At 38.6% G+C, this 19,126-nt stretch overlaps 1 protein-coding gene across 1 annotated transcript in view; it reads left to right on the top strand.

Moving 5' to 3' along the window:
• Positions 1–2,583, top strand: part of SKOR2 (SKI family transcriptional corepressor 2) — a 45,956-nt gene extending 43,373 nt beyond the window's left edge. Inside the window, exon 9 of the mRNA XM_021930106.2 lies at positions 1,805–2,583. The gene's annotated coding sequence lies outside the window, so the exon portion shown is untranslated. The remainder of the gene's footprint in view (positions 1–1,804) is intronic.
• The last annotated feature ends 16,543 nt before the right edge of the window (positions 2,584–19,126 follow it).

Genomic DNA, 19,126 nt, shown 5'->3' with positions numbered 1-19,126 from the left:
CTGCACAGATAACCCAGTATCATCTGTGTGAAATCTGTCCCCAAATAAAAATGGTATGACGTTTAATGGTATTTATGGTATAATGGTATTATTACTTTACATTCATTTTCTTCCAAACACATTTAAACGTTTTGCAGTTATCATTCATGTAACTAGTTGAAGCACCCACAACTTTCACAGACAAGAATTAAACTGTTTTACATAAGTAGGAAGTGAATCAGGGAAATGTCTCATTCATAGTCATGCAGAAACTCATTGGCCAAACTGGAAATGATAATAATGATCATTTATTGAGCACTAACTATGCCAGATACTGGCTAAATACTTACTGTGTTATCCTTACAATGCTGTAAGGTAGATCCTGGTATTACCTCCAATTCATACTTAGAAACTGAGGCTCAGGGAGTCACATAGCTCTCAAGTGGCAGATACAGGATTCAATCCAGGTCTATTTGACCCTAAAACTTTCTGCCTGTCTTCCTTGGGTCCTTAGCTGGTGGTGAGGGAGACTGGCTGCCAGATCTGGTGCTATCTCCCTATGTTATCTTGAGTAACATCATTTCATCTCTTTGAGTCTCACTCTTATCTATAAAATGTGGATGGCCAAACCTGATCAAAATCTCTACTAGCTCTAAAATTTTGGCTGCCACTTTTGTGTGCCAATTTTCTGATATATTTTCTCTTTTCCCCCAGAAAAGGGCCACTTTCATGAAAGTCAGCCCAGGACCCCATGTAACACCCAAGGGCATGACCCACCTATTTTTGCCTTATGTCTGCATTTTCTTAATCACTAATTGCTACATTGCATCTTTCTGGAGCGTCTGGAATATTATTTTTTATTGGTATTTTAACTATATCTACCTTTTTGGTAAACTCTTATTTTTGTTTCACTTCTGGAATAATTACTATGAAAGTAACAACAAGAGTCTTTAAAAAAAAAAAGATATTGGATTTTAATTGAACATTCTGTGTCCTCCCTTTGTATAGATCAAAGATAAAGAGGGAGAGTGGTACATTCATTTCTCTCATCTTTAGTCAGACATAAGAGGTTCTTTTAAGAATCTCTGTAGAGAATAATGGTGTGGCCCCACTGTTCTAAGGACTTTATGTTGATTATCTTATTCAATCTTTGGAACAACCCATTGAGGTAAGTATTACTGCTTTCACCCCCCTACAGCTGAGAAGGCTAAAGAGACAAGAGATGAGTAAGTTGCCTGTGGTCTCACTGCTAGGAAGTCACAGGATTTGAGCCAGGCTGGGGCTGACTCTGCATTCCATACTTTGTCTGCTCTCCTCTGGTTTGTCACCTAAAATCGTGGCCTAATTCACATCTTGTATTATCAGTTATAATTACGCAGTTAATAACTAATCCAATCATTTCATTGATTTTGAATCGCAAAACCTCCGCTCATACTTCTATGTTGCCCTGACACTCTATGACAAGAAAAATAAACATAACTTGGGCCATCCAATCAAAACCAACAGAGCACCAGAGCATGAAATTCTGTCTGCCCCTTTCACTGCAGGCTGCTTTTGTCTTTGCCCAACAACAAATCCCAGCTTCTAAACCCATCTAAATGGTTTTACTGTAAAAAGGACACAGCAAACCAGCACACTACAGCAAACCAGCACACTCTCATGTAATATTTCTGGTTTGACTCAATGTCATCAGAGATATATAACCTAGGGTGGCAGCCAAAATGTCTTCTCCTAAGGAGGTATACCAAATATTACTCTAAATGTTTTAAAATTATCTGATTACATTAGGCTCAGCTTGTCATTCTGTGCTTTTGTCTTGTCCCAGGTGCACAGAACGACTTACTCTTGTTCTCTTGTAAGATACAGCCTGCCAGGGAGCACTTCTGACCCGCATTAAAGACTGCAGATCGAAAGGGCTTGGGAATTAAATACAAAATCAGGTTCAGGAGAACCTAAGGACAAGTGACCTCAAAACAGCATGGACAACCATGTAAAATAGACTGTAGCAGCCATTCATTAGTGGGGGGAGGGGGGAGCCAACCAGAGCAGTCAATGCTTGTTGCATCTTTTGGTGGAACCAAAGTTCGAGTCTTCGTATTTTTAAAGGACAGTTGAACCCAGGGCATGGGAAATGCTATTAGCCAACTGGGATGGGAAATCCATGGATGGTCTCAGGCAGTCTCAGTGCTGCACACATGGAGAAAGCAACTCTACAAAACTGTCTTTTCCTTTTGAAGAAGTGATTCTTGGTGGAAAGAAAACACAAGACCTGTCCTAGGAGTGGGGATCGCGTTTCAACGGATGGGAAGGCACCAGCCGTACAAACCTGCTTTTCATAGAAAACTGGACAGACTTAACACGTGGCCCCTTCCTCTCTGTACTTTGCCTGCTGTATGAATGAAGATTGTATTCCTCTGGAAATATTTTACAGTTTAATATTGAGTGTAATTAAGAATATAATCATGTTATCAAAAATGGTATTTAACTCTGTTGTAGTTTCTTTAACATTCATGTGGATAAAAAAAGTCTATAATAAAAAAACTATGAAGTAATAGTTGTGTTCATGTAGTTAAATGCATATTTGCTTGAGGATAACTAAGAGAAATTCATACTTTTAAGAATTATTTTGGTATACAAAATTTGAATAAATTATTTTTGAAAACAGAATTCCTTCAAAAATGATTATTAAAGGCTAGCCCAGCCTTTGGTCATTGTCAGCATCTGGACAACTCCCCCATTGTTTTAAGATCTTTGCATAGGTAAAGGAATGTTCTAAATTCCTGCTAGGTCTTCCAGTAGTGTTGCTGATAGAGCCCACTGTAGGCCTTCCTACTTACTGTGATGTTAAATCCAAGTCCACAAGATCATATTATGCCCCAAATTCTGCCTTTCAGATGAGAGAGATAAATAGTGAACACTTTGCAGCCAAGATTTCTAAGGTAATGTGGGTTGCACAGAAGTCCACCATGGATGACCTTCCAACCTGAGGTTGCCAAAGCCCATCCTAACTGAAAAAACATCTCACCATTGGCATCCCTCAACAGATTTCAAAAGAGCCTTCAGATGCATCGCCATGAGATTTAATACTTTTTCCCCACCAGCTTTATTACCACAAACTATCCCAAAAAGCTTCACAACTTACCCTTGAGATAAATGCTCTTATCTTGGCTGTGATAATAAGAAACCAAAGGAGGGATACTCATTTGTGATCTTCTTCCTAGCCTATGAAGGATGAGAAGTTGTGTTAGAGAAGGAATGTAAACCAAGTCCCAGAGTCTGGAAACAGAAACTAATATGAAGATGCTGTGACAAAAATTTTTCTCTTTGAGCTGTTCTTCCAGGAGGGGCCTGGGTGCAGGTATGAGTCTCACAGAGTCCTTTGGACATGATACATGTTTCTAAAACTGGTCATTGTACTTAGGTGTGTAATTTGAGCAGTCAGGTAAGTGGAGAATTTTCTCTGATATAAGCATGAAATTACACATAGGGATGGAAGCCCTGTGGCTCTTAGCTTTGTACTTTAAGCCAAGGATATCAGAGGTGGCAGAAAATCATCTGGGAGGTCACAAACCTGGCTTCATGACTAGCCACCAGGGTCATTTTCTACAGAATCCAATGCAAACTCTAGGACCAGATAGCTTCTCAGAGCAAGAGCAACTTGGTCCAGGAGTTTGGAGGGAGAATAACAGATTTACAGATAAATTTAAGGTCTTTGTCCTGCAGCTGCATCAACTGGCGGTATAAACCAGCCTGAAATGTCATTCTTTTGTTTCCAATTGCAACTTTAAATATCTATGAGTTATTAGTGGTAAAATATAAGCAAATGATCTTGTAGTAAAAGAGAAATAAAAACCCAATAACTTGACCAGTATGTCTGCAGCACTCTGGACTTATTCACCATGGCATAACTCTGCACTGAGTTCATGGCCAAGTTCAGTACAGAAAACCATTTGCTTCTGCTGCTAACAATGTTAAAACTATCACTTCTCAGCCTTTTGGCTAAGACCAAGTAAAGAATGTTAAAACCGCACTGGTGCCTTCCAGTTCTCCACCTAAATTCCAGATTCCAAAGAAGCCCAGCTGTACGTGTCTCTGAGTGCCAGGGCTCGCCTGTTGACCTTACTCCCTTGCCTTAGAGTCTCTATTCGTTACAAGCACTAGAGCCTAACAATCCTCCAAGTAGCCATAAAGCTACACACCAAAAACCCAAACCTTCAAAGAAAAAGTCAAGGAAATCACACATGTGATGTGGAAACATGTCATTTACCCCAAGTGTTTTCTCATTAAGAATAGTGAACAGATTTTTCCTGTTCTAGTAATGTTTGTTGCTTTTAAGTTGGAACAAAAGAATTCTTCCCCAAAACTGGATAGAATTGTGTTATCTGAGCTGCCTTGTGGAAACAGACAGGACATCCATCTCCAGTGCTGCATGGGGCTAAAAATAAAGCTACTCCTCAGAAAGACAAGTAAAAATTCTTGGCTGCACAAAACGACAGCAGAAAAAAAAATGCTCTGCTCTTTTCTTTGTTTTATCATGTCAAAATTCCAAGGTCATTCCAAATACTAACTAATGAAGCACACAGGCATTGCAAATACAATTCTCTATTTTAATTCCAAATCAAATTATAAAATCAGAAAAAGCATCAGCAAATAAAAGCAAAAATCCAGGCCCGAACAGTAAAGTATTTCCTGTTGGGGCAGACCAGACATTTCAGACTGATGCTTTCTATCCTTAGAATGCCTGAGTAATTGCTTGTCTGTTTGCCACAGGCAAGGAGAGAGGGACATCACATCCCAATTTCCTTAGATTGAACAATGAGTGTGGTCTCTGCACTGTGGAAAATAGAGAACTCTCTCCTAGCTACAGGGGATATGATCAAACTGATAGGAGCTCTTTCATTTAAGAGTTAAGAGTTAAGACAGTGTTGGGTTGGTCAGCAGTGAGGGAGGTTAGAGAAAAGGAACACTGTCTGCATGGTAAGGATGTGTAACCACTGTCATTTAACTCCCAGCACTCTCTATGCTATGAGCAGAGGGCCTTTGTCTCTCTCTACAGAGTTGAGCACACACAGTCTGACCATCTTACAAGATTCCCTATAGGCAACCCAAACCATGTTTGTAATAACAGACTTTTGTGGGGGAGATGCGTACTATAAACTTTAGGAGGGCAGAAGATGTTTGTTTCAGCACACTACCCTCTCCCTAGTGCTTAGCACAGTCCCTGGCAGGTAGCAGCAGCACAAAACAGTTTTGTTAAATGAGTGATTCTATCTCCTTTATTTTATTTGAGCCAATCATAGAAGCAGATCAGTTCACTGTTATCAATTTAAGCTCTCTCAAAGGTTTACTTTTCATCTGATTTCAAATGATCATATGTGACAAATGCTAGTTGCCATCCTATAATACCCATTCTCAGGTGGCAATACACCCAATTGAACAATTACCTTACTTGCAGTTAGACATGGCCATGTGACTATATTTTGGCCAATGGGATGCAGGTGGAAACATGTGGAACTTTCAGGAAGGTAGCTTCAAAAGAGCTTTGACTTAACTAAATATTTCTTTTTTTCCTTTCTCTTTCTCTCTTTTCTGATGTCTATAAGATTGATGGAGGCCCAGCAGCTATCTCAGGCCATGAGGTGATTTTGAAGATGAAAACCATATACTATTAATAGTATGGCACACAAAAAAATAATAAAAGCCAGGGTCCTTGACAACTACTGAACCACTATTCCAACTCTGGACTGACCATTTCCAAATTTCTTTTATGTTGGAAGGAAATGAGATTCTATCTTATTTAACCACATTATTTTAGATTTTCTATTAACTCTGATTACAAAACCTTTTGCTCTATTTGAGGGCCCCCATTGCCAACAACTGCATGATTTCTTATTTATGTGATAACTTTCCAATGCATATTTATGCTGTTTATTTCATTTTATGAGCTTATTGGCCCTTTGATTTAGCTAAGGGTATTGGATATGGAAGCTAACTAGTTGCAGAGTCAACCCTAAATCCAGTTCTTCTTACTGCCATGGCAAGCTATTCTCATCTATTTCTTGGCCTCACCATCACACTAAGCCAGCTGTAACATCTCTGATATCTCCCATTGCAGTATATGCAGGTGAAGATAGGGAAAGCGGCTGAACCTGAACTTGGCTGGCTTTCCAGGGTAGGACAGGAGATGGACTAGAAAGGTAAACTGTCCAAAAGGCCTCATTCATTCTCATGTGACACAAAGAAAGATGTGAGCAGGTATGTAGCCAGACCCCAACAACCGAATAGATCTCAGCAGCACAGGCATGTTCAAGAGTAAGAGGTTGTCAATCACCATCATCCATGATACAGGGCCCTGCCACTCATATGGCATTTATGGGCAGGTTCTGTCCTTGGGAAAACACATCATTGAGAATAAACAGGTGGCAGGAAGCAAACCCAGTCCTAGACTTGAAGACATGATGGGCAGAGAGCTCTTTAGCTCAGGAGCCCATGTGGGCTTTGGCTCTCCTGCTCAGAGGGGCAGCAAGGTAAGCTTGGGAACTCAGGAGAGGGCCCTGGGACTTCCAGATTTGAGCCTGTAACTACCACACAGGACTGGGAGAAAAAAAGCAAAGACTTTCTAAATGTAGCATGACTCCAGTCTTGACTTGGGACCTGAAGCTGTGTTGCAGCTTTAGGAAGAGGGATGAGAAGGGGGCTGGCTTTGAGCTAAGAAAGGTGCTGAAAAACACTGAGAGCTGACAATACTTCTATGCAGATGGCCACTTATTTCCATACCAAGATGAATATACATATAATTTAGAAGAAATAAAGTTACCTAAAGTAAACAATCATTCGGAAAAGCCATGACTGTGTGCTGAATTAAGAACTTCTCTAAAAGCACTGTTAATACCTGGAGTTTTCAAATAACAAAATTCATTCTTCACATCCAACTTTTACATCATCTCACTATTAAGGACAGTGGCTTCCTGGATGATTGTTAATGATGGTTTTCTTTATTATATTTTAGACCATTTAGCAAAGTTTATTGATTTATACTTCCTTGTAATTAGTTATAGTGATTGAAATAGCTTTTATGGCCCTCTAGGGATTGACTTTTTAAAGAATCAACACTTCCCCCAAATTGTGTGCTTTAAAACATGGTTAAATACTGTTTGAATTCAGTACTAAACTATCATTGGTGAAACTGTAATTTTATATGTAGTTGCTTTTTCATCCCTCTGCTTATATGGCACTATCATCCAATTACTTGGCAGCCAATAATAATACCAGCAGCCAACTTTTATTGAGTGATTAGAGTAAGATGAACATTGTACTAAGTTTATGCACAATGCTTAATGCATTATTTCTTTTAAACCTCTCGACAACCCTATGAGGTAGGGACTATTTAATTGAAATTTAAAGGAGTTAAGCTACTCCGCTGATTAAGCAGAAAAGTAGGAGTTTGAAACTAGGGAAGATGGCCGAATAGGAACAGCTCCAGTCTCCAACTCCCAGCGCGAGCGACACAGAAGACCGGTGATTTCTGCATTTTCAACTGAGCCTCTGCTGCTGACACCCAGGCAAACAGGGTCTGGAGTGGACCTCAAGAAATCTCCAACAGACCTACAGCTGAGGGTCCTGACTGTTAGAAGGAAAACTATCAAACAGGAAGGACACCTACACGAAAACCCCATTAGTACGTCACCATCATCAAAGGCCAGAGGCAGATAAAACCACAAAGATGGGGAAAAAGCAGGGCAGAAAAGCTGGAAATTCAAAAAATAAGAGCACATCTCCCCCGGCAAAGGAGCGCAGCTCATCGGCAGCAACGGATCAAAGCTGGACGGAGAATGACTTTGACGAGATGAGAGAAGGCTTCAGTCCATCAAACTTCTCAGAGCTAAAGGAGGAATTACGTACCCAGCGCAAAGAAACTAAAAATCTTGAAAAAAAAGTGGAAGAATTGAGGGCTAGAGTAATTAATGCAGAGAAGGTCATAAACGAAATGAAAGAGATGAAAACCATGACACGAGAAATACGTGACAAATGCACAAGCTTCAGTAACCGACTCGATCAACTGGAAGAAAGAGTATCAGCGATTGAGGATCAAATGAATGAAATGAAGCGAGAAGAGAAACCAAAAGAAAAAAGAAGAAAAAGAAATGAACAAAGCCTGCAAGAAGTATGGGATTATGTAAAAAGACCAAATCTACGTCTGATTGGGGTGCCTGAAAGTGAGGGGGAATATGGAACCAAGTTGGAAAACACTCTGCAGGATATCATCCAGGAGAACTTCCCCAACCTAGTAGGGCAGGCCAACATTCAAATCCAGGAAATACAGAGAACGCCACAAAGATACTCCTCGAGAAGAGCAACTCCAAGACACATAATTGCCAGATTCACCAAAGTTGAAATGAAGGAAAAAATCTTAAGGGCAGCCAGAGAGAAAGGTCAGGTTACCCACAAAGGGAAGCCCATCAGACTAACAGCAGATCTCTCAGCAGAAACTCTATAAGCCAGAAGAGAGTGGGGGCCAATATTCAACATTCTTAAAGAAAAGAATTTTAAACCCAGAATTTCATATCCAGCCAAACTAAGTTTCATAAGTGAAAGAGAAATAAAATCCTTTACAGATAAGCAAATGCTTAGAGATTTTGTCACCACTAGGCCTGCCTTACAAGAGACCCTGAAGGAAGCACTAAACATGGAAAGGAACAACCGGTACCAGCCATTGCAAAAACATGACAAAATGTAAAGACCATCAATAGTAGGAAGAAACTGCATCAACTAACGAGCAAAATAACCAGTTAATATCATAATGGCAGGATCAAGTTCACACATAACAATATTAACCTTAAATGTAAATGGACTAAATGCTCCAATTAAAAGACACACACTGGCAAACTGTATAAAGAGTCAAGACCCATCAGTCTGCTGTATTCAGGAGACCCATTTCACATGCAGAGACATACATAGGCTCAAAATAAAGGGATGGAGGAAGATTTACCAAGCAAATGGAGAACAAAAAAAAGCAGGGGTTGCAATACTAGTCTCTGATAAAACAGACTTTAAACCATCAAAGATCAAAAGAGACAAAGAAGGCCATTACATAATGGTAAAGGGATCAATTCAACAGGAAGAGCTAACTATCCTAAATATATATGCACCCAATACAGGAGCACCCAGATTCATAAAGCAAGTCCTTAGAGACTTACAAAGAGACTTAGACTCCCATACAATAATAATGGGAGACTTCAACACTCCACTGTCAACATTAGACAGATCAACGAGACAGAAAGTTAACAAAGATATCCAGGAATTGAACTCATCTCTGCAGCAAGCAGACCTAATAGACATCTATAGAACTCTCCACCCCAAATCAACAGAATATACATTCTTCTCAGCACCACATCGCACTTACTCCAAAATTGACCACATAATTGGAAGTAAAGCACTCCTCAGCAAATGTACAAGAACAGAAATTATAACAAACTGTCTCTCAGACCACAGTGCAATCAAACTAGAACTCAGGACTAAGAAACTCAATCAAAACCACTCAACTACATGGAAACTGAATAACCTGCTCCTGAATGACTACTGGGTACATAATGAAATGAAGGCAGAAATAAAGATGTTCTTTGAAACCAATGAGAACAAAGATACAACAAACCAGAATCTCTGGGACACATTTAAAGCAGTGTGTAGAGGGAAATTTATAGCACTAAATGCCCACAAGAGAAAGCAGGAAAGATCTAAAATTGACACTCTAACATCGCAATTAAAAGAACTAGAGAAGCAAGAGCAAACACAGTCGAAAGCTAGCAGAAGGCAAGAAATAACTAAGATCAGAGCAGAACTGAAGGAGATAGAAACACAAAAAACCCTCCAAAAAATCAATGAATCCAGGAGTTGGTTTTTTGAAAAGATCAACAAAATTGACAGACCGCTAGCAAGACTAATAAAGAAGAAAAGAGAGAAGAATCAAATTGATGCAATAAAAAATGATAAAGGGGATATCACCACCGACCCCACAGAAATACAAACTACCATCAGAGAATACTATAAACACCTCTATGCAAATAAACTGGAAAATCTAGAAGAAATGGATAATTTCCTGGACACTTACACTCTTCCAAGACTAAACCAGGAAGAAGTTGAATCCCTGAATAGACCAATAGCAGGCTCTGAAATTGAGGCAATAATTAATAGCCTACCAACCAAAAAAAGTCCAGGACCAGATGGATTCACAGCCAAATTCGACCAGAGGTACAAGGAGGAGCTGGTACCATTCCTTCTGAAACTATTCCAAGCAATAGAAAAAGAGGGAATCCTCCCTAACTCATTTTATGAGGCCAACATCATCCTGATACCAAAGCCTGGCAGAGATACAACAAAAAAAGAGAATTTTAGACCAATATCCCTGATGAACATCGATGCAAAAATCCTCAATAAAATACTGGCAAACCAGATTCAGCAACACATCAAAAAGCTTATCCACCATGATCAAGTGGGCTTCATTCCTGGGATGCAAGGCTGGTTCAACATTCGCAAATCAATAAACATAATCCAGCATATAAACAGAACCAAAGACAAGAACCACATGATTATCTCAATAGATGCAGAAAAGGCTTTTGACAAAATTCAACAGCCCTTCATGCTAAAAACGCTCAATAAATTCGGTATTGATGGAACGTACCTCAAAATAATAAGAGCTATTTATGACAAACCCACAGTCAATATCATACTGAATGGGCAAAAACTGGAAAAATTCCCTTTGAAAACTGGCACAAGACAGGGATGCCCTCTCTCACCACTCCTATTCAACATAGTGTTGGAAGTTCTGGCTAGGACAATCAGGCAAGAGAAAGAAATCAAGGGTATTCAGTTAGGAAAAGAAGAAGTCAAATTGTCCCTCTTTGCAGATGACATGATTGTATATTTAGAAAATCCCATTGTCTCAGCCCAAAATCTCATTAAGCTGATAAGCAACTTCAGCAAAGTCTCAGGATACAAAATTAATGTGCAAAAATCACAAGCATTCTTATACACCAGTAACAGACAAACAGAGAGCCAAATCAGGAATGAACTCCCATTCACAATTGCTCCAAAGAGAATAAAATACCTAGGAATCCAACTTACAAGGAATCTAAAGGACCTCTTCAAGGAGAACTACAAACCACTGCTCAGTGAAATAAAAGAGGACACAAACAAATGGAAGAACATACCATGCTCATGGATAGGAAGAATCAATATCGTGAAAATGGCCATACTGCCCAAGGTTATTTATAGATTCAATGCCATCCCCATCAAGCTACCAATGAGTTTCTTCACAGAATTGGAAAAAACTGCTTTAAAGTTCATATGGAACCAAAAAAGAGCCCGCATCTCCAAGACAATCCTAAGTCAAAAGAACAAAGCTGGAGGCATCACGCTACCTGACTTCAAACTATACTACAAGGCTACAGTAACCAAAACAGCATGGTACTGGTACCAAAACAGAGATATAGACCAATGGAACAGAACAGAGTCCTCAGAAATAATACCACACATCTACAGCCATCTGATCTTTGACAAACATGAGAGAAACAAGAAATGGGGAAAGGATTCCCTATTTAATAAATGGTGCTGGGAAAATTGGCTAGCCATAAGTAGAAAGCTGAAACTGGATCCTTTCCTTACTCCTTATACGAAAATTAATTCAAGATGGATTACAGACTTAAATGTTAGACCTAATACCATCAAAACCCTAGAAGAAAACCTAGGTAATACCATTCAGGACATAGGCATGGGCAAGGACTTCATGTCTAAAACACCAAAAGCAACGGCAGCAAAAGCCAAAATTGACAAATGGGATGTAATTAAACTAAAGAGCTTCTGCACAGCAAAAGAAACTACCATCAGAGTGAACAGGCAACCTACAGAATGGGAGAAAATTTTTGCAATCTACTCATCTGACAAAGGGCTAATATCCAGAACCTACAAAGAACTCAAACAAATTTACAAGAAAAAAACAAACAACCCCATCAAAAAGTGGGCAAAGGATATGAACAGACATTTCTCAAAAGAAGACGTTCATACAGCCAACAGACACATGAAAAAATGCTCATCATCACTGGCCATCAGAGAAATGCAAATCAAAACCACAATGAGATACCATCTCACACCAGTTAGAATGGCAATCATTAAAAAGTCAGGAAACAACATGTGCTGGAGAGGATGTGGAGAAATAGGAACACTTTTACACTGTTGGTGGGATTGTAAACTAGTTCAACCATTGTGGAAAACAGTATGGCGATTTCTCAAGGATCTAGAACTAGATGTACCATATGACCCAGCCATCCCATTACTGGGTATATACCCAAAGGATTATAAATCATGCTGCTATAAAGACACATGCACATGTATGTTTATTGCGGCACTATTCACAATAGCAAAGACTTGGAATCAACCCAAATGTCCATCAGTGACAGACTGGATTAAGAAAATGTGGCACATATACACCATGGAATACTATGCAGCCATAAAAAAGGATGAGTTTGTGTCCTTTGTAGGGACATGGATGCAGCTGGAAACCATCATTCTTAGCAAACTATCACAAGAACAGAAAACCAAACACCGCATGTTCTCACTCATAGGTGGGAACTGAACAATGAGATCACTTGGACTCGGGAAGGGGAACATCACACACTGGGGCCTATCATGGGGATGGGGGAGGGAGGAGGGATTGCATTGGGAGTTATACCTGATGTAAATGACGAGTTGATGGGTGCTGACGAGTTGATGGGTGCAGCACACCAACATGGCACAAGTATACATATGTAACAAACCTGCACGTTATGCCCATGTACCCTAGAACTCAAAGTATAATAATAAAAAAAAGAAAAAATGAAAAAAAAAAAAAAAGAAACTAGGGCCACTGTGACTCCAAAAATCTCTGCTTTTAACCGTTACATTGCTCCCTACACAGGTGAATTGGCAGTGCCCAGACTGACACAATCTGAAGAATGCTGGAAGACCCCTCTTAAATAAAAATATCTCCCCTCACTAATCTCACTTGAAGCTGAAATTTCACAACTAGCATGATTTCTTTGACTAAGGTATTATATGTCTCTAGTAAGATAAATACCCCAAGACGGTGCTATTCAAAGTATCTTCTGTCAAAGAACTAACACTACAAAGCTCTTAGAAGAAAACATAAAAGTAGATCTTCATAACCTTGGGTCAAGCAATGTTTTCACACATACAACACCAAAAGCACTAGTGACAAAAGAAAAAATAAATTTGACTCCCTTAAAGTTACATACTTTTGTGCTGCAAATGATAACATCAAGAAGGTAAAAGAAGACCAGCTCACAGTAAAGGAAAAATGTTTGCAAATAATATATCTGATAAGGGACTTGCTTTCAGAGCACATAAAGAGCACTTACAATGTGATAATAAAAAGACAAATAACCAAATTTTAAAAATGAACAAAAGACTTGAATAGATATTTCCCCAAAGAAGTTACATGAACACCCAATACATGAAAAGATGTTCAACACTATGAGTTATCAGGAAAATGCAAATCAAAACCACAATGAAATATCATTTCACAAGCACTAGAATGGCTAATGTCAAAAAACAATAACAAGTATTTGTGAAGATGTAGGAAAATTGGAACGATTATACATTGCTGGTGAAAATGCAAACTGGTGTGCAGCCACTCCAGTTTGACCGTTCCTCAGAAAACTAAACAGAATTACCATATTACCCAGCAATTCCCCTCCTAGGTATATACACAAAAGTATTGAAAACAATTATTCAAACAAATACTTGCATACAAATATTTGTAGCAGCACAAAGTGGAAACCACGCAAATGTTATTTATCCAAAAAATGGAATATTACTCAACCATGAAAAGAAATGAAGTATTGACACATGCTAACAACATGGATGGAACTTAAAAATGTATCCTAAGTGAAAGAAGTCAGACTCAAAACATCACAACTTGCATGATTCTATTTTTATGGAATATTTATAATAGGTAAATCCATAGAGACAGAAAGCAAACTTGTGGTTTCCAGTGTCTGTCTAGGGATAAGGAGAGAATTGAGAGAGCTTGCTTAATGGGTACAGAGTTTTCTTTTGGAGTTATTAAAATGTTTTCGAACTAGACAGGGGTGGTATTTTTACAATATTGTGAGTATATTAAATGCTGCTGACTAGTACACCTTAGAATGGTTCCGTATAAATTTTATGATTACTTTTTCCATTTCTTTGAGGAATGTCATTGGTATTTTGACAGAGATTGCGTTGAGTCTGTAAATTGCTTTGGGTAGTATTGATATTTTAACAATTTTAATTCTTCTAATCCATGAACATAGACTATCTTTCCATTTCCTGGGGTCTGCTTCAATTTCTTTCATCAGTGTCTTATAGTTTTCCTTCTATAGATCTTTCATTTCTTTGGTTAAATTAATTCCTAGGTATTTCATATATTTTGTAGCTATTGTACATGGGATTGCTTTCTTGACTTTTTTCAGATTGTTTGCTATTGATATATATAAATGCTACTGGTTTTATATATTAATTTTGTATCCTACAATCTTAATGAATTTGCTATTCAGTTCTAACAGTTTTTTTGGTAGAGTCTTTAGATTTTTCTAAATAAAAGATTATGTTATCTGTGAACAAGGTTAATTTGATTTCTTTCTTTCCAATTTGAATGTCCTTTATTTTTTTTCTCTTGCCTAATTGCTCTGGCCAGAACTTCCAGTATTATATTGAATTAATGTAATGAATCTGGATATACTTGTCTCATTCCAGATTTTAAAGGAAAGGCTTTCAATTTGTCCCTGTTCTGTGTAATGTTAGCTGTGGGTTTGTCATATGTGGCCTTCATTATCTTGAGATATGTTCCTTTCTTTCTTTTTTTTTTTTTTTTCAGGCAGGGTCTCACTCCCATTGCCCAAGCTGGAGTGCAGTGGTGCATTCTCAACTCACTGCAGTCTTAACTTCCCAGGTTCAAGTGATTCTCCCACCTCAGCCTCCCAAGTAGCTGGGACTACAGGCATGCACCATCATGCCCAGTTAACTTTTTGTGTTTCTAGTAGAAATGAGGCTTTGTCATGTTGCCCAGGCTCGAGGTATCTTCCTTCTCTACCCAGTTTTTGAGAGTTTTTTCTTTAATCATAAAGGGATATTGAATTTTATTGAATGCTTTTTCAATATCTATTGAAGTGGTCATATGACTTTTGTTCTTAGTTCTGTTAATGTGACGTATCACATTTATTGATTTGTGTATGTTGAACCATCCTTGCATCCCTGGGATGAATCCCACTTGATCATGGTAAACTACCTTTTTAACATGTTGTTTAATTCAGTTTGCTAACATTCTGTTGAGGATTTTTGCATCTATGTTCATCAGTGATACCACCTTGTAATTTTTTGTTGTTGTTGTGTCCTTGTCTGGTTTTGGCATCAGAATAATACTGGCCTTGTATAATGAGTTTGGAAATATTTCCTCTTCTTCAGTTTGTTTTTTTTTTTCCCCCACATCTGGCTCTGTCACCCAGGCTGGAGTGCAGTGGCACAATCTCAGCTCACTGCAACCTCCACCTCCCAGGCTCAAACCATCCTACCCACTCTGTCTCCCAAGTAGCTGGCACTACAGGCACATGTCACCACACCTAGCTAATTTTTGTATTTTTGGTAGAGACAGGGTTCCACCATGCTGGCTAGGCTGCTCTTGAACTCATGAGCTCAAGCAATCCACTCATCTCAACCTCCCAAAGTGCTGGGATTACAGCTGTGAGCCACCCTGCCTGACCTTCTCTTCAATTTTTTCGAAGGATTTAAGTAGAATCGGTATTAGTTCTTCAAATATTTAGTAGAATTCAGCAGTGAACCATCAGGTCTTTGGCCTTGATGGGAGACTTTTTATTATGGCTTCAATCTTGTTACTCATTATTTGTTTATGGAGGTTTTCTGTTTCTTCACGGTTCAATTTTCGTAGGTGGTATGTGTCCAGGAATTTATCCATTTCTTCTAGAATTTCCAATTTATTGGTGTATAGTTGTTCATAATAGTCTCTAATGATTCCTTGTATTTCTGTGGTCTCAGTTATTATGTCTTCTTTTTCATTTCTGATTTTATTTGAGTCTTCTTTCTTTTTTGCTTTGTCTAGTTAAATATTTTTTAATTTTGTTTATCTTTTCAAGAAACCAACTTTTTGTTTTGTTGATCTTCATATTGATTGGCTTTTTAGTCTCAATTTTATTTATTTAAGCTCTGATCTTTATTATTTCTTTACTTCTACTAATTTTGGATTTAGCTAGCCCTTGCTTTTCTAGGTCCTTAAAGTCTTTCCACTTTTTTGATATAGGTATTTATTGCTATAAGCTTCCCTCTTAGTATTTCTTTTGCTGTATCCCATAGAATTTGGTATATTGTATTTTCATTTATTTCAATAATTTTTAAAGCCTTCTTCTTAATTTTTTCATTAACCCCTTGATCATTAAAGAGCATGTTGTTTAATTTCCATGTGTTTGTGGAGTTTCCAAGGTTCCTCTTATTATTGAGTTCTAGTTTTATACCATTGTGGTCAGAGAAGATACTTAATATGATTTCTACTTTTAAAAATTTGTTGAGACTTCTTTTGTGGCCTAAGATATAGTCTATTCTAGAGAATCTTCCATGGGCTGATGAAAAGAATGTGTATTCTGCAGCAGCTGGATGACGTGTTCTATAAATGTCCATTATGCCTATTTGGTCTAGTATGTGGTTTAATGTTTCTTCAATGATTTTCTGTCTGGATGATCTGTCTGCTACTGAGAATGGGGTGTTGAAGTCCTCCACTGTTATTGTATTGCAATCTCTCTCTCCCTTTAAATCTATTAATGTTTGCTTTATATACTTGGATACTCCGGTGTTGGGTGCATACATATTTATTATTGTTATATACTCTTGCTGAAATGACCCCTTTACCATCACATTGTTATATCCTCTTGCTGAAATGACTCCATTTATCATTACATAGCGGTTTTCTTTGACTTCTTATAGTCTATTCTTTTTGGGTTTTTTTGTTTGTTTGTTTGTTTAATTGAGGCTGAGTCTTGCTCTGTTTCCCATGCTGGAGTGCACTGGCATGATCTCGGCTCACTGTAACCTCCACCTCCTGGGTTCAGGTGATTCTCCTGCCTTAGCCTCCAGAGTAGCTGGGATTACAGGCATGTGCCACCACACCCAGCTAAATTTTGTATTTTTAGTGGAAATGTGGCTTCACCATGTCTGTCAATGTTTTCACCTGTTCCAGGTCAGTTCTTCTCCATTTAAAGTCAGCCCAAACCACTGCTCTACAATCTCCTTACTCAAGCCTAGGCCCTCATTCTCAGCAGACAGTGCTATCCCCTACTTCACTACTGAGACAAAAGTTATCAGACATGATCTCTGAACTTCCTATTCTCACCTACAGAAGTATCTACCTCACCTTTTCCCTTCAGTCTCAAAAGATGAGGTTTCTCCTTGTCTGATTCAGATCTTAAACCCTCTGCTGTGCCCTTCGCCATAGACCTGCATTTGAATTCAGGGATTCTGAGTTGAAGACATAGAGAGTAAGTAACTGGTGGCAAGAGGGCAAAAACCAAGATACACAGAGAGAAAGAAGCAATAGACAGAAGCCATGAGGCAGGAAGAATAATTAATAAGCAGCAACCAAGAAGAAGCAGAGGCTCTGAGTCATCTCAAGCAACAAGGCAAACAGAAGTCAAGAGAAGGTGATTGTCAGAGACAGGCCTAGTCAAAACAGAGACAGGCAACACCAAAGTCAGTACAAATGGCAGACACAACAAGAGGGAGCTACAGACCCACGGCCGGGCTGGAAGCTCACTGGCTATGTCACTTCCCAAGCTCCATTCCTGCTTTGTAAGCCCCATTCTGTGGTGTTCCTTGGTCCTTGTGAGGTCTTGATGCACAGGCAAGATTTCTGTTTTTATTGTTCTCATATGTTACGTCTAAAGCCAGAAGAGAAAAAAATCTGTTTCCTGCTCAGGGAAAAGTATATTAGAAGAAAATCGTGTGGTTTTTCTGTTACTTAGAAAATACAAAGCTCTTCCATAATATAACAGGTTTTCAGGGTCCTCAGAGTCCCCGGATTCTAATATCTATAAGTATCGTTCTTAATATACTTTGGTTTCTTCCTCTACTCTCAAACCCCAACTATTTTTCCCGAGTGTATACATGGTTACCTCAACAAAAATGAATAAGGTGATATTTATAAAGAAAGATCTTTTCCTTAATAAGCTATATAAATAACAACAGCCGTAAGAAAGCCCCTAGGAGATACTGATTCTCAAAACTCCTAAGAGGTTTCCTTCCTTTAACATTAAGTAACAGGGAAGGAAAAATCTTGGCAACAACAGATGGGTGTTCCATCTTCAGGAACAGAACTTTTTATTCCAAACTCTCAATAAGCCAAAACTAATTGACCAATGTAGCTGGTCCAGAACCAAATTGAATTAGAATAGTATTCTCCAGTAGCATAGCCAAAAGCTTAAAGTTAGTACTACAAAGAGATACATGGCCTAATGTTTCATACCACCACTTTTATCTTGAAAATTTTTGATGCTACTCATTGTCTACAAAATAAAACTCAAATCTTTACCTGTTGTTCAATGTCTTATATAATGTGGATCCAATCTACATTTGACATTTCATATCAGGACTTTTTCCATATGTTGGCCCCCTTTCCTGATGTTCTTGCTTTTGGTGACACCATTTCCCCACCAAGAAGGCAATCCTTCCTTCCTCTCTTTGAAACTGGCCCAACTTCCCCATAGAAATAATATTTACAAGTTTTTGAGTAAACATAGAAATTGACCCTCCATCTTAAAACTTGAAACTTACATTTAACTGAGTTATTTCCTCAGGAAACTGACCCTCAGACAAGTGACTGAAACGTACTAGATCACTGCATCCAGACAATGAGATGTCAGATCCCTCACTCATTGTGATTGCTTCCTTACTCCTCCCTAGTTTCTGTTTTCCCGTCTCCTTCAATATGTATACATCCCAATTTTGGTCAGTCTAGAGGATAGATTTGGAACTTTATCTCCCATTCTCCGTGGCTATGGCTACAGTACCTGATTACAGCCTTCTTCCTTGGCAATACTTGTTGATTCAGTGATTG

The sequence above is a fragment of the Papio anubis genome, chromosome 19, assembly GCF_008728515.1.
Source record: "Papio anubis isolate 15944 chromosome 19, Panubis1.0, whole genome shotgun sequence".
NCBI classification, from domain to species: domain Eukaryota; kingdom Metazoa; phylum Chordata; class Mammalia; order Primates; family Cercopithecidae; genus Papio; species Papio anubis.
The sequence above is the reverse complement of the archived record's forward strand: the minus strand, read 5'-3'. Positions and strand labels throughout refer to the sequence as shown.